The sequence below is a fragment of the Dendrobium catenatum genome, unplaced genomic scaffold (genome assembly GCF_001605985.2).
Source record: "Dendrobium catenatum unplaced genomic scaffold, ASM160598v2 fragScaff_scaffold_974, whole genome shotgun sequence".
In the NCBI taxonomy this organism is placed as follows: domain Eukaryota; kingdom Viridiplantae; phylum Streptophyta; class Magnoliopsida; order Asparagales; family Orchidaceae; genus Dendrobium; species Dendrobium catenatum.
The window spans coordinates 1,571,338-1,586,178 of record NW_021319436.1 but is presented as its reverse complement, the minus strand read 5'-3'; the positions used below and the strand labels follow the sequence as shown (position 1 = coordinate 1,586,178).

Sequence of the window (14,841 nt, the reverse complement as noted above, 5' to 3'; positions counted from 1 at the left end):
GAGATTAATAGTCATCCTAGCTCTGAAGATGGAAGGAGAAGGAGATGATCTAGATTAGACGATGAAGGAGGAGAAAAGATGACCAAGGGGACAAAGAAAGCGACGGGTTGAAGGAGGAGCACCGGCTAAGTAGGAAGTAAATCGTCTACCTGTTGACATCGGGCGTGAAGGAAGATAAAACGGACGTTGTTAACGGAGTGATAATTTTGACGTCAAAATAGAGAATAGGTGGTATGAGTGTAATATTTAAGAATTTGATGTTATATCATAAAGTTGTATGCATGTAAAAATCCCAATAACACAACTCTCCTTGGTCTATTGGTTGAGAGCTTAGGCTTCCCATTAAGAGGTCCAAGATTCGAGTCTATGTGTATACGTTGTGTGTGTGAGTTTATCTTAATTGACCTAAATACCCTCCAAAAAAAAAAAATCCCAATAAAAAATGCTGATCCGAGCCAAAACGGATGTTGCCTGTATAATTTATCTTCTTTTGGGTGTTGTCTATGCTTTTCCGGTAGCCTTTGGCCTTTCTAGGTTTGCGTTTCCTAGTCGCCCATTCTGCGCGCTGCGTGGTTTCGCGTTAGTCAACTAATGTTTTGAAAGAGTCCCGAAGCTTCTTCGCCATCTGTGGCGATGTGGGATGAGAAGTGTCGGCTGGAGGCAACGATCTTTCTCTTCTCTTTTAGCACGTTTCTTCTCCTAAATCCCGTTAGGGACAACGGAGAAGGAACGGGATTTAAGATTTGTAGGATTTAGGGGCTGCTTGGTAGCAGGGTTTATGCCTATTATGAGGCGGAGTTGCGCGAAATCCAGCCAAACGGCCTTGAAAGCAAAACCAAATCGTACAGCCTCTTAACCTAGTGTCCGAAACCCTCGTCTTTCTCCACCGAATCGAAATTCTAGAAACCCTAGACGATCGAGAAGCGAGAAAGTTGCGAAAGCTGGCTGAAGAAGCATCGACAGGACCAGTGACGTGTGAAATACGTCCGATTGCCGTTTTTACATAATCGGGGGTTTAAGATAAAATGGGGAGAAGCTGATTTAAGATTATGTATGGTTGTTCATTGAAAACTGCAACACTTGTCCTATTTTATGATTTTCAATATCATGTAAGCCCTCTCTTATTGGTTCCTCATTCTTCTTTTATGCTTCTGTTTTAATGTCCATTATTCTGCGCCATAAAACATACAGGTCTCACCATCATCTTGGAGTTTTCTCGTTAAATTTGAGGGGTACTTTTCTTTCATACAACAAGCCCGATTCATTCCTCCACTTCAACCATACAATTCGAATTAGATTAATAATATCCTTATCTATTTCATCATCACTTTGAATAATAGACCCGACATATCTAAACGTGCCCTCTTCTTAATAACTTGATTGTCTAATGTCACAATACACCACTAGATAAATTTCTACTAAAATTTTACTTACTGCATTCAGTCACTATATTCAGCTTTAGATCTACTCAAACGAAATCTTTTATGCTTCTCTTTTAATTCCCATTATTTTGCTACGCCTTCTTATATTTTTTATGGATTGAAATGCGAGGCCGGGGATATTGTTTTTTTTTTGGGAAAATGTTTATTCACCAACATGCTGTTGATTGGATTGCTGGATCTATAGGGTAGCTTCAATAAAGCATGCTTTACTGACCGGTGGCCATAACAGTACAGTACTTTTCATGCATGTCATGATGTCCATAAGATTGGCTACCCCATATGCCCAGATTTTATTATTTTCTTCATTTTAAATCCTCAATTAGACATTGTATTCTTTGGAGTTCCTCTAAGGCTATTGTAGATGTATATTTCAGCAAGAGTTGCTGTGGAACAAGGTACTCAGGATGTTGCACAAAGTTTTGTTATGGTAGATTAGCAAATATGAACGATCAATTCTCTTCTTTTTTCTGACATATCAGTGATTTTTGGCGTGAAAATCTGCCAGTGATGAGGCATTGAGGGCTGGAATTTTTTCAAACAAACAACCGGTGCTTCCTTGTTTTCTTAATTAGTGCTTGACTTGAGAGGGTAGGGAGAAAGATTTATTTCTTTCTCTGTGATAAATTTCAAAAGTTTCTGATGGACCTGCTCGGTCCATAGCCCCACCGGCCCCTGTGGGGCCGGTACTCATTTACTTTGTGCCCTACGTAACATGAATTGTCGGTTTGATGGTGTATGTTAACCATCACCAAGTTTCCTTAGTAAAATTTGTTTCTTATGGTGATGATATGGCAAAGTAGAGATGGCCTAGAGCTTCTATACAACTGCAGTTGCTACTCTTTAGTATTTAAGCATAATAATTTATAGAACCAAAGTTCTTCTGTTACTCCTGAGTATTCAAGCCCCCAAAATATTTTTTTCAAATTGTAGTGTTACTGTACGTGGAAGCCTTTCATCTCAAGCTTTGATTGGATGTATTCAATCATGGAAATTTTGTTAGGATATGATGAATGATAAAATATTGTTGAATTCATTGCAATCATGCCTCTTCTGCACTATACAATAGAGTTAGGACATAGGAGGACCCATTTATCAAGATTTGTACCAATCTGTACATTCAGTAGTGTGATATTGTGTCTTTTGAATAAGAATTTGTGAGGTTGATGATGATGATGATTTAGAATTCAGCTATTGATTGCACAAGACTGCTACTGAATATCCTTATATTTTCCATGCTAATGATGTGTTGTGTTTGGATGGCCTGGAGCTTCTCTGGCAACCGCACAGCTGCTATTACCAGTGGGATTCATGTTAGCTATTAGTAGAATGCTTCACGCGTCATATTTTGTGACTTCCAGAATCATCTGGGCTATTATTCGTGTATTGGTCCCTAATTCTTCTTTCCTTTTTGAAATGTAGTACTACACAATGTGCAATATAATATGCAAAGCTTCTCCAGTTTTCTTATTTCATGTATTCCACCATCATATGTTCCTTATTGTTTTTTTATTCTTCCTGGTCTCATCTCCTTTTGGGAATGCCTCTCTTTTGGTTATGATTTGGCTGGAGGAATTTTGCGGAAAAGAATTATTATTTACGTAATAGTTACGTCTTGACTGTTTGGTTTAGGTAGTGTTGATAAGGAATTGGTTTAACCAAGTAAATTACGAATCCCAAGTGATGAGTTCTTAGTCTTTTTAGACGGTGAAGTTGCGTGTACTGATTGCGAACATCATTATGCTCATTGTTTTAAAAGAGCTGGGTTCTTATCCTTTCATATCTCTTTTACCTTTCAACTACTTTTCTTACATGATTGAGGTTTGAAGTGAATTTTAACTGAAGGGACATTGAGTTGTAAATTTGAAACATTCCAAAACAGGGTGAATATTATAAGATGTGTGAGGATAGAGCTTCTATTTTTGTAAAATGAATAATAGTCCAATTGTCTCTCATGATAAGATCTAGCTGCTGTTCTTCTAAAATAGATAATAGTCTATTGCCTATGTAAGTTTGAGGGCCTTTGTCTTCATTATATTTTTTATGCATGTGGGTGAAATCTTGGAATCTTTCTTGATGAGAAGGGAAGGAAATTGCATTATGAGGCTAAATCTTAATGAGTGAGCTGCACATATCTTTTATGTCATCTTCATCTTTATCAACATCATTTGCTAAGTTTGATATAATCAGCTGTTAATTTAACATAGAAAAGTACTTTAATTATTATTTTCACATTAAATTTGTATTATTGATCATGAGTAATTTTAATTTTTTTTAAATGAATTATATTTATTATAGATTATTATTATAGTTAATTTTGAAGCTATTAATATCTAATAGTGTAAATATAAAAAAGTACTTAATATTTAGTTTTAAATAAAGATTTCAAAATTAATCAGTAATTAGACGATAAATTTAAATTGTTTTAATATTCAATCGACCGATTATCTTTTTCACATGATTTGTTTGATACGGTTAAGAAATGAAAGTTAACAAAAATAAAAAAAAGCTGGTCCGAGCGATAACGGATGTTGCCTATATAAAAGGGTGTTGTCTATGCTTTCTCGGTAGCCTTTGGCCTGTCCAGGTTTGCGTTTCCTAGTCGCCTTTTCTTCGCGCTGCGTGGTTTCGCGTTATTCAACTATTGTTTTGAAAGAGTCCCGAAGCTTCTTCGCCATCTGTGGCGATGTGGGATGAGAAGTGTCGGCTGGAGGCAACGATCTTTCTCTTCTCGTTTAGCACGCTTCTTCTCCTAAATCCCGTTAGGGACAACGGAGAAGGAACGGGATTTAAGATTTGTAGGATTTAAGGGCTGTTTGGTAGCAGGGTTTATGCCTGATTTGAGGCGGAGTTGAGCGAAATCCAGCCAAACGGCCTAAAATGCAAAACCAAATCGTACAGCCTCTTAACCTAGTGTCCGAAACCCTCGTCTTTCTCCACCGAATCGAAATTCTAGAAACCCTAGACGATCGAGAAGCCAGAAAGTTGCAAAAGCTGGCTGAAGAAACATCGACAGGACCAGTGACGTGTGAAATACGTCCGATTGCCGTTTTTACATAATCGGGGGTTTAAGATAAAATGGGGTGAAGCTGATTTAAGATTATGTTGGGTTTAAAGATCTAATTTTTGCTATTTGGCAGGATTTAGGTTAATACTTCTCAGAAACTGCTACCGAACAGCTGTTTATGGTGATTTGCTACCTCACTCTCTCTCTCTCTCTCTCTCTCTCTCTCTTTCTCTCTCTCCCTCGTCCCTCCGTCTCTATGTGCTGCACCGAACCCCTACAATTTTAATGATAGTTAAACAATGCAACTATTTCATGATCGATCATGTCTGCAAAATTTATAATATTCTTTGCATCTGCATGTCAGGTAAAGTATCATTTACTTTTGAATTATTAACAAAAAAGGCCTTGTAGGTCTGATTTGGTTGCTTGATGTTAGAATATATGCTTTCTCTAAAGTTCCACCAATGAAATGGTTATATTTTGATGAATTAAATAAGATAAAATAAATTTAAGATTTCATTCATGTTCATTAACATGATATCTGTGATGCGGTGTGAGATGAAAAATTAAAGTAATCATTTTTATGAAGATAATAGTGTGCCGTTGATGTCTCTTTCTAGTTAGAATTTGTGCGGGAGATGATAATGATGATTTGGAATTTAGCCATTTGTTGTATATGGTTGCAAAGGAGTATCTCTATGTTTCCTATGGTAATGATTGAGCATGTTGGGATGGTTTTAAGCTTCTAAGGAAATCATAGTGGCCACTACTAAGGGGATCATGTATGGTTGTTCATTGAAAACTGCAACACTTGTCCTATTTTATGATTTTCAATATCATGTAAGCCCTCTCTTATTGGTTCCTCATTCTTCTTTTATGCTTCTCTTTTAATGTCCATTATTTTGCGCCATAAAACATTACAGGTCTCACCACCATCTTATAGGAGTTTTCTCCTTAAATTTGAGGGGTACGTTGCTTTCATACAACAAGCTCGATTCATTCCTCCACTTCAACCATACAATTCGAATTAGACTAATAATATCTTTATCTATTTCATCATCACTTTGAACAACAGACCCAAGATATCTAAACGTGCCCTCTTCTTAATAACTTGATTGTCTAATGTCACAATACACCACTAGATAAATTTCTACTAAAATTATACTCACTGTATTCAGCTTTAGATCTACTCAAACGAAATCTTTTATGCTTCTCTTTTAATTCCCATTATTTTGCTACGCCTTTTTATATTTTTTATGGATTGGAATGCGATGCCGGGGATATTGTTTATTCACCAACATGCTGTTGATTGGATTGCTGGATCTATAGGGTGGCTTCAATAAAGCATGCTTTACTGACCGGTGGCCATAACAGTACAGTACTTTTCATGCATGTCATGATGTCCATACGATTGGCTACCCCATATGACCAAATTTTATTCTTTTCTTCATTTTAAATCCTCAATTAGACATTGTATTCTTTGCAGTTCCAATAATATTCCTTTCTAAGGCTATTGTAGATGTATATTTGAGCAAGAGTTGCAGTGGAACAGGTACTCAGGATGTTGCACAAAGTTTTGTTATCATAGATTAGCAAATATGAACGATCAATTCTCTTCTTTTTTCTGACATATCAGTGATTTTTGGCGTGAAAATCTGCCAGTGATGAGGCATTGAGGGCTGGAATTTTTTCAAACAACTGGTGCTTCCTTGTTTTCTTAATTAGTGCTTGACTTGAGAGGGTAGGGAGAAAGATTTATTTCTTTCTCTGTGATAAATTTCAAAAGTTTCTTGGGCCTCTTATCGCTTGAAGTGCTGTGCAAAAACAGTCGAAAATTTTTGCTTATTTCTATTTTGAGACAAATTTTCTTTGGGTATCCTCTCTCTCTATCTAATTATATATTATATTTGAGCAGGATTATACACATGTAGATTTACTTTACCGAATTTACTAGTAAAAAAAAGTTGGTTTGGTGTTACAATGACAAAAAAGATACGAATTGTGAGGTATTTTGGTGAAATTCAAGGGCCCATTTTCTTCATTTTATATTTTGCTTGGAAAAGAATCTTTTAAATCTTTCTTGAAGGCAAAAGTTTCTCTGAGCCTATAGATAGAAATACTGTCATTTGCTTCAACTTTACAAACAAAAGCAATTAGATTCTAATATTATGCTTATAGTAAGATTTGTGCCCTACGCAACATGAATTGTCGGTTTGATGGTGTATGTTAACCATCACCAAGTTTCCTTAGTAAAATTTGTTTCTTATGGTGATGATATGGCAAAGTAGAGATGGCCTAGAGCTTCTATACAACTGCAGTTGCTACTCTTAAGTATTTAAGCATAATAATTTATAGAACCAAAGTTCTTCTGTTACTCCTGAGTATTCAAGCCCCCAAAATTTTTCTGAGCCTATAGATAGAAATCCTGTCATTTGCTTCAACTTTACAAACAAAAGCAATTATATTCTAATATTATGCTTATAGTAAGATTTGTGCCCTACGCAGCATGAATTGTCGGTTTGATGGTGTATGTTAACCATCACCAAGTTTCCTTAGTAAAATTTGTTTCTTATGGTGATGATATGGCAAGGTAGAGATGATGGCCTAGAGCTTCTATACAACTGCAATTGCTACTCTTAAGTATTTAAGCATAATAATTTATAGAACCAAAGTTTTTCTGTTACTCCTGAGTATTCAAGCTCCCAAGATAATTTTTTCAAATTGTAGTGTTACTGTACGTGGAAGTCTTTCATCTAAAGCTTTGATTGGATGTATTCAATCATGGAAATTTTGTTAGGATATGATGAATGATAAAATATTTTTGAATTCATTGCAATCATGCCTCTTCTCCACTATACAATAGAGTTAGGACATTGGAGGACCCATTTGTCAAGATTTGTACCAATCTGTACATTCAGTAGTGTGATATTGTGTCTTTTGAATAAGAATTTGTGAGGTTGATGATGATGATGATTTAGAATTTAGCTATTGATTGCACAAGACTGCTACTGAATATCTCTATATTTCCATGGTACTGATGTGTTGTGTTTGGATGGCCTGGAGCTTCTCTGGCAACCGCACAGCTGCTATTACCAGTGGGATTCATGCGTAGCTATTAGTAGAATGCTTCCCGCATCATATTTTGTGACTTCCAGAATCATCTGGGGTATTATTCGTGTATTGGTCCCTAATTCTTCTTTCCTTTTTGAAATGTAGTACTACACAATGTGCAATATAATATGCAAAGCTTCTCCAGTTTTCTTATTTCATGTATGCCACCATCATATGTTCCTTATTGTTTTTTTGTTCTTCCTGTTCTCATCTCCTTTTGGGAATGCCTCTCTTTTGGTTATGATTTGGCTGGAGGAATTATGCGGAAAAGAATTATTATTTACTTAATAGTTACGTCTTGACTGGTTGGTTTAGGTGGTGTTGATAAGGAATTGGTTTAAACAAGTAATTGGTTTAAGGAATTGGTTTAAACAAGTAAATTACGAATCCCAAGTGATGAGTTCTTAGTCTTTTTAGAAGGTGAAGTTATGTGTACTGATTGCGAACATCATTATGCTCATTGTTTTAAAAGAGCTGGGTTCTTATCCTTTCATATCTTTTACCTTTCAACTACTTTTCTTACATGATTGAGGTTTGAAGTGAATTTCAACTGAAGGTACATTGAGTTGTAAATTTGAAACATTCCAAAACAGGGTGAATTCTATAAGATGTGTGAGGATAGAGCTTCTATTTTTGTAAAATGAATAATAGTTAAATTGTCTCTCATGATAAGATCTAGCTGCTGTTCTTCTAAAATAGATAATAGTCTATTGCCTATGTAAGTTTGAGGGCCTTTGTCTTCATTATATTTTTTATGCATGTGGGTGAAATCTTGGAATCTTTCTTGATGAGAAGGGAAGGAAATTGCATTATGCGGCTAAATCTTAATGAGTGAGCTGCACATATTTTTTATGTCATCTTCATTTTTATCATGAAACCAAGCTAATTTGGCTTATTTACATGATAGATACGAAGACCAGTGCTATAAATATAACTAAAGTTGCATGTTGTTTTTTTTTCTTTATGATTGGCATAACCTGCTATAATTTTCAAGGGGGAAAACTAATAAGTAATTGTTGGTAGATATATCGGGGGTCCGCTGCCCCCGGAACAAATATCAATTTACTCTTTATCTTTCTATTTGGTTCATCGTTTTCTGATAATAACACCTCTACATAATGTGTTTAATTATACTGGTGAAATGGCCTAAAGACTATAGTATTTTAAAACTTTACTAGGGGAATTCATGTACTATGATCTTAAGAACACTACTCTGCTTTTCTTTGCTCATGGATCCCATTGTCAATTAAGCTACTTGTTATTATCTCTTCTTCTTTTTTTTCTTAGTTACTTTGTTTCCTTTTGGATTATTATATTTATAGGTTTTGGGTGTTGCACATTGTGCAGTGTGGTAGGTATGGAATTATATGGCGGGGTCAGATGTATGTTTGTAGCGGAAGAAGCATGACGTTGTGTGGTCAAATATAAGTCATCAGTGCCTATGTTTATAACTGTGTCTATGCAGCTACTGTTTCCAGCTATCAGTGGATTTTCCATGGTTGAGCTTTCCTTATCCTTAGTCAGATTTAATTCTTAAACTTGAAAATGTTGAACTAGAAAGCTGTTTTAGAAGACGCAAAGAAAACTGTCTCAAACGGTAGTGGGCATTTTGATAGAGGACATAATTAGTGATGTGTGTGGAAATAATTTCTCTTTATCATTGTAGTTAAACTTGGGCTTATCTGAACACGATAAGGTGATCCAACAACCCCCTATGATGAAATTCCCCAGTCATTCATATTGTAAACTCTCTGGTCATCCCTGTATGTGGTCTTGCGGGGTTTGGCAACGGCAAAGCTTAGGATTAAGTGAGAAACACTGTGCTAGCAACTTTAATTACTCGAATTTTAGGCTTGAAAAGGGTTGTGCATGGATTGATGTTAAATGGGATCTCGCATCCGCCTTGTGAAGGATTTCTGCAAAGTATTTAATAAATCCTTTACTGTGGTAATGCATAGGAATGAAGTTTGTTCTGCTCTTGCTCTACGTTGTTATTTTTGCTGTTTGGGTGGATTTAGTTTAAATCCTGCATCCATACAGCTTCTTAACCTAATGTCCTAAACTGTCGTATTTCTACCCCAAATCAAAATGCTATAAACTTTTGACAAATTTTGCGTAATGTTGCTGAAGAAGCATTTGGCAGTAGCAGTGACGTGTGAAATCCTTCGTTTGCCTTGATTTATTTTATCGGGTATATAAGATAAAACGGGGGAATTTATCTTCAATTACCATGATGGATACACATTGCAATATTTCATGATCGGATCAATTCTGCAAAGTTTATATTATTCTTTGCATATGCATATCTGAGGAAATAGCTTTTACGGAATGGTTACAAAGAATACTCTGTAGGACTCATTCAGTTGCTTTAAGTTAGAATATATGCTTTCTCTTAAGTTACATTCAGTAGTGTGTTGTTGATGTCTCTTTCTAGTAAGAATTTTTCGAGACTTTCAGTTTGACTGCAAGTTTACTGAAATTGGAGTTCGGATGGTCCCGGATTTAATTTCTAAAGTTTCCAACTTGATTTTGTCTTGAGATTCGTGCCCGGTCAAAATAATTTTTTGATGATATGTCAGTTTTCATTTGCATTTACGTTTCAGCTGATGATATTAACAAAAGGTTTCGAATATTAATTGAGTGATCAAATGATCTCTTGCTTATTTGGAAGCATATTCTTGGGCTCATATCTTTTCGTGAAAAGTTAAAAAGGTAAATTTTATATCTCTCTACCACCGTAAATGTTCTGGCACACAACAATTTGAAAGGGGATCTGGCTAAGAATATTGTGCAGGCAGGTATTTATCCATTTCATTTGTCTGATTAGTTATTGTTGGAATGTATCTAAGACTTTTCAGGCAAGCTTCATTACAATGGGTGAATAATTCCGAACTTTCACCATCTCTCTCTTCTTTCTCTCTGTTCGTTTCATTACAAGGCATTATGACCGAATTTGTGGGTTTGTTGGCTTTTTTGTATAAAAGTGTCCTTATGGAATTATTCTTAAGGGTGGTGATCAGATTGGAAGCTTGTTTTCTGCTTTATTTGTGACGCATTATTAACTGTTAATCTTAGAGATGATCTATGGACTTTTGATCATCAGTTCAGGGCTGCAAACGAACTGAGCCGAGCTGAGTATGTGAGTGTTCATGTTTGTGTTCATTTAATATCAGCTTGTTCAAGTTTGGTTCATGTTTGTTCGAGCTTTATTGTTTGTGTTCATGTTTGGTTCATTTAAATTAATGAGTGTTCATGTTCGGTTCATGTTCAGTTCATGTTTGTTCGTTTAGTGCTTATCGAGCTTGTTCGCGAACATATTTAATAAATTTATTTTAACTATCAAACAAATACGTTCATGAACATATCTATGAACAAACACATTTATAATAAAAGCAATTGTCTATGTAACAAAAGCGATTATTTATATTTATTAATTTTATAGTCAAATATTGATTATTTTTATCTAGCTTATTCACGAGTTCAAAATCAAACAAGAATCAAGCTTTTATCGAGCTTAATGTCGAGCTTGTTCACGAACTTCAAATGATGTTGTTCGCGAACATAAATGAGCCGAACGCATTAATGTTCAAGTTTGTTTATTTAAGAATCGAATATTTAAAATATTGTTCAAGTTTGTTTGTTTAGCTAATTAAACGATCACAATCGAGCTTCAATCGAACCGAACAACGAGTAGCTCGTCGAACTTTTGGTTCGCTTGCAGCCCTAATCAGTTGAGTCTTTTTCTTTTTATTTGGCTTCAGAGAACCATTGTGATCATAGAATGTACTAGCTGTGGATGCTGATGATGAATTTCTATAAGGTAAATTTCTTCATCAGCGTTGTCGATGCAGTGATGATGATGATTGTAAAAGCTATAACATTACCTCTGGACTCATTTTCTGTGGCTATGATTAAACTCTATCTTTTTGTAATGTCACAAGTTGGCCGTTAAAAGAGAAGCATTAAATTAAGTGTTACAGAGATGAGGACACTCAGGTGAATGATTGGCTTTACATAATAAAATTAAGTTAATTGTTGTAGAGTTGAGGATACTCATATGGATGAGTGGCTCTACACTTAGATGTATACGTGAATGGTTGAAGAAGCTCCAGTGGTAGGTAATATTGGAGAGTAGCCTTAGATGGTTTTGTGACATAAAATGTCGCCACTCTGATGACCTAGTTGGGAGAGTAGATGTGATAGATTTGGTCAATGCTAAAAAAGGTTGGCTTAAAAAGGCTCGGCTAGAAAGTATTAGAAATGAGTTTTTTTACTATATTTAAAAAGATTGTCGAGAAAAATGATTCATGCAGTTGACCCCATGTAGTGAGATAAAAGGCTTGATATTCTTGGTTTTTTTTGTCCCTATAAAGTTGCAAATTTGCTCCCCTCAATTAACTACAATCAATTTTATGGAGTTTTCTAAATCGTTTTCATTTGCATTTGAATGTCTTAATGATGTCGGAATTTGACGATCTTGGGCTCATTGGATTCGTCTCATTGAGCCGCTTGATTCGGCTATAGGTATGTCTCTTTTGGTAATCATTTAGTCATCCAATTTATAGTTTGAAATTTTCAAATATGCTTCGAGTCTTTGATTTTGACCCATTTGGGCTATAGATTGAGTCGAATTTGGTGTTGTTGGGTTCATATTTTTTAGACTTTCAGTTTGATTGTAAATTTACTGAAATCGGAGTTCGGATGGTCCCAGATTTAATTTCAGAAGTTTCCAACTTGATTTTTCCTTGAGAGATTCATGCCCAATCTTGATAATTTTTTGATGATATATCAGTTTTCATTTGGATTTACATGTCAGCTGAAGATATTAACAAATGATTTTGAATATTAATTGAGTGATCAAATGATCTCTTTCATATTTGGAAGCATATTCTTGGGCTCATATATTTTCGTGAAAATTTAAGACAGTAAATTTTACATCTCTCTACGGGGCACACAACAATTTGAAAGGGAATATGGCTAAGAATATTGTGCAGGCAGGTATTTATCCATTTCATTTGTCTGATTAGTTATTGTTGGAATGTATTTAAGACTTTTCAGCAAGCTTAGCACATTGTTTCATTTTATAAAAGGCAGAAAAAACGGTAGTGCATTTATCATTATTATTATTAGCCTTTTTCTTACTTATTTAGTCACATATTCATCTTATCATTCTCAATTTTACCATATCCAAATTATATTTTAATGGCCTTTCTATTGCCCAACATTAGAGTACGTAGAACTTTGTTGGTCTAATTTTAGTATAGTTTATCTTTTGATCTTTTTTATATTTTTATTTTTTTATAGGTATCAGATAATTATTTTATACTACTAATAATTTAACTAAATATTTAAGAGGAAGCGGTGGAATCTTGCTGGAGAGGACCGGGCCAGTGGCGGCGTATGATGGAATGTGAAGGAGGAGAGGAGCTCGTGATGAGATTTGAGGATTTAAGTGAAATCCGTCCAATTCAAACAGCATTGAAACGGGTTCCAAGGTTGGCAATTTTGATTTCGGCAGAATTTAAGTTAAATTCTGTTCGGATGTTTCTACTAAACATCGCTTGGGCATGGAATCTTCTTTAGACAACTTTGACTTGATTTATATTCATCCCTTCGGAAACGTGAGTAAAGTTTCTTCATCAGTCTTGGAGGCGATGAAGTTGACTTTCTCACTTGCCTTCTCTCTCTCTCTCTCTCTCTCTTTCTCTCTTTCTCTCTCTGTCTCTGCTACTCTGAACTCCTCAAATTATCTTGGTACTTAGACGATGCAATTACGCCCTGATGGTTTCAATTCTGCATAGTTTCTTATATGATTGCGTGCATGTCAAATGAAGTAGCATGTACTGCTGCATTTATACAAAGAATTCTTTATATGGATCATTTGGTTTCTTGAATTGGGAAAATATGCTACCGTCGAAGTAACTGAAGAAATTGTTTTAATTTAAAACATAAAATAAGTGAAAATAACATAATCATTTTTATGATCATCTTCTTCTTCATGATTATAGTGGTTGTATTTGGGTTAAAACCCATGGTAAGGTGATTCATCATTCCCTACTTAAAAAAAAAAAGGGGTGCAATACGAGAATTTCCCAGGAGGTCACCCATCCTAGTACTACTCTTGCCCAAGCACGCTTAACTGTGGAGATTTGATGGGATCCGGTGCACTAGTTCTGGTATGATCGCACCATCCATCATTCCCTACTTCAAGGATTTGTTATTATTTTTTAGGGTTTGGTTATGCTTGAGGATGATGATGTTGATAGGGAAAGGTCTCACGCTAAGGGCTGCAAATTGTTAAGGTGCTGATTGACAACGATTTGGCCTTGGTTTGCATGCATATAAAAAATTTTTCAATGCATTTGTTTTGACTAATTATTTTTGGCATTTGTAAGAATTTTCTTTTCACTCTTCTCCTCGAGCTAATGATGATGATCACTCAAAAGAATCTTTTTGAGGTATTCCTTATAGAATTACTCAAAGCATTTCTAAGGGCTTTTAATGCACAATGTTATTTCAAACAATTTTTTTTGCTAATTTGTATTGTGTTGCTTCACAATAAAATGGTCCTGTGTGTGGAAAGTAATTTTCTTTGCCATGGAAAATATTTATTACGTAGTTGTAATCCATCGTCTTGTACAGTGCTCATTGTTCTTCGCTTCTGTTGTTGCTGCTGCTGCTGCGTACCATAGACAAGTACTTGATTTTCTTTGAAACGGTGGGTTGCACCCTAATTCTATCTTGTTTAGATGCTATTCTCTGAATGTTTATTTTTGTCAGGCTTTATCTATATTTGTGGCAGTGCTGTAGTGGGCTTTAGCTCAATTTAATGCCAGTTGCAGCCCAATGATGAAATTCGCTGGTCATTCATGCAGTGAACATTCTGGTTATCCATGTAGTAAACTCTGTGTTCTTGCAGCGTTTGGTAACAGCAAAAGCTAAGAATAAAGTGATAACCATTGCATGAGCAACTATATATATCATCAAAAATATATCTTGATCGGGCACAAATCTCGATGCAAAATCAAGTTGGAAACTTCTGAAATTAAAATTGGGATATTTGAACTCCGATTTCAGCAAACTTACAGTCGAACTGAACGTCTCGAGAATACGAACCCAATGACACCAAATCCAACCCAATCCGAGCCCAAATGGGTCCAAATCAAGGGTTAGAAGCGCTGTTGGGAGGTTCGAATCACAATTTGGATTACCAAACGGTTTTCAAAAATGACATGCTTGTAGTCGAATCGAGCGGCTCGACGAGACGAATCCAACGAGCCCATG

The 14,841-nt window shown here is 35.5% G+C and overlaps 1 long non-coding RNA gene and 1 other non-coding gene across 2 annotated transcripts in view; one reads left to right on the top strand and one right to left on the bottom strand.

The window, feature by feature from the left end:
• Positions 1-496: 496 nt before the first annotated feature.
• Positions 497-14,841, top strand: part of LOC114580342 — a 15,163-nt gene continuing 818 nt past the window's right edge. Inside the window, exon 1 of the long non-coding RNA XR_003701713.1 lies at positions 497-1,109. This is a non-coding gene — a long non-coding RNA (uncharacterized LOC114580342). The remainder of the gene's footprint in view (positions 1,110-14,841) is intronic.
• On the bottom strand, positions 13,629-13,747 carry LOC114580346. Its single transcript, XR_003701719.1, has one exon. It is a non-coding gene; the product is annotated as a 5S ribosomal RNA (ribosomal RNA).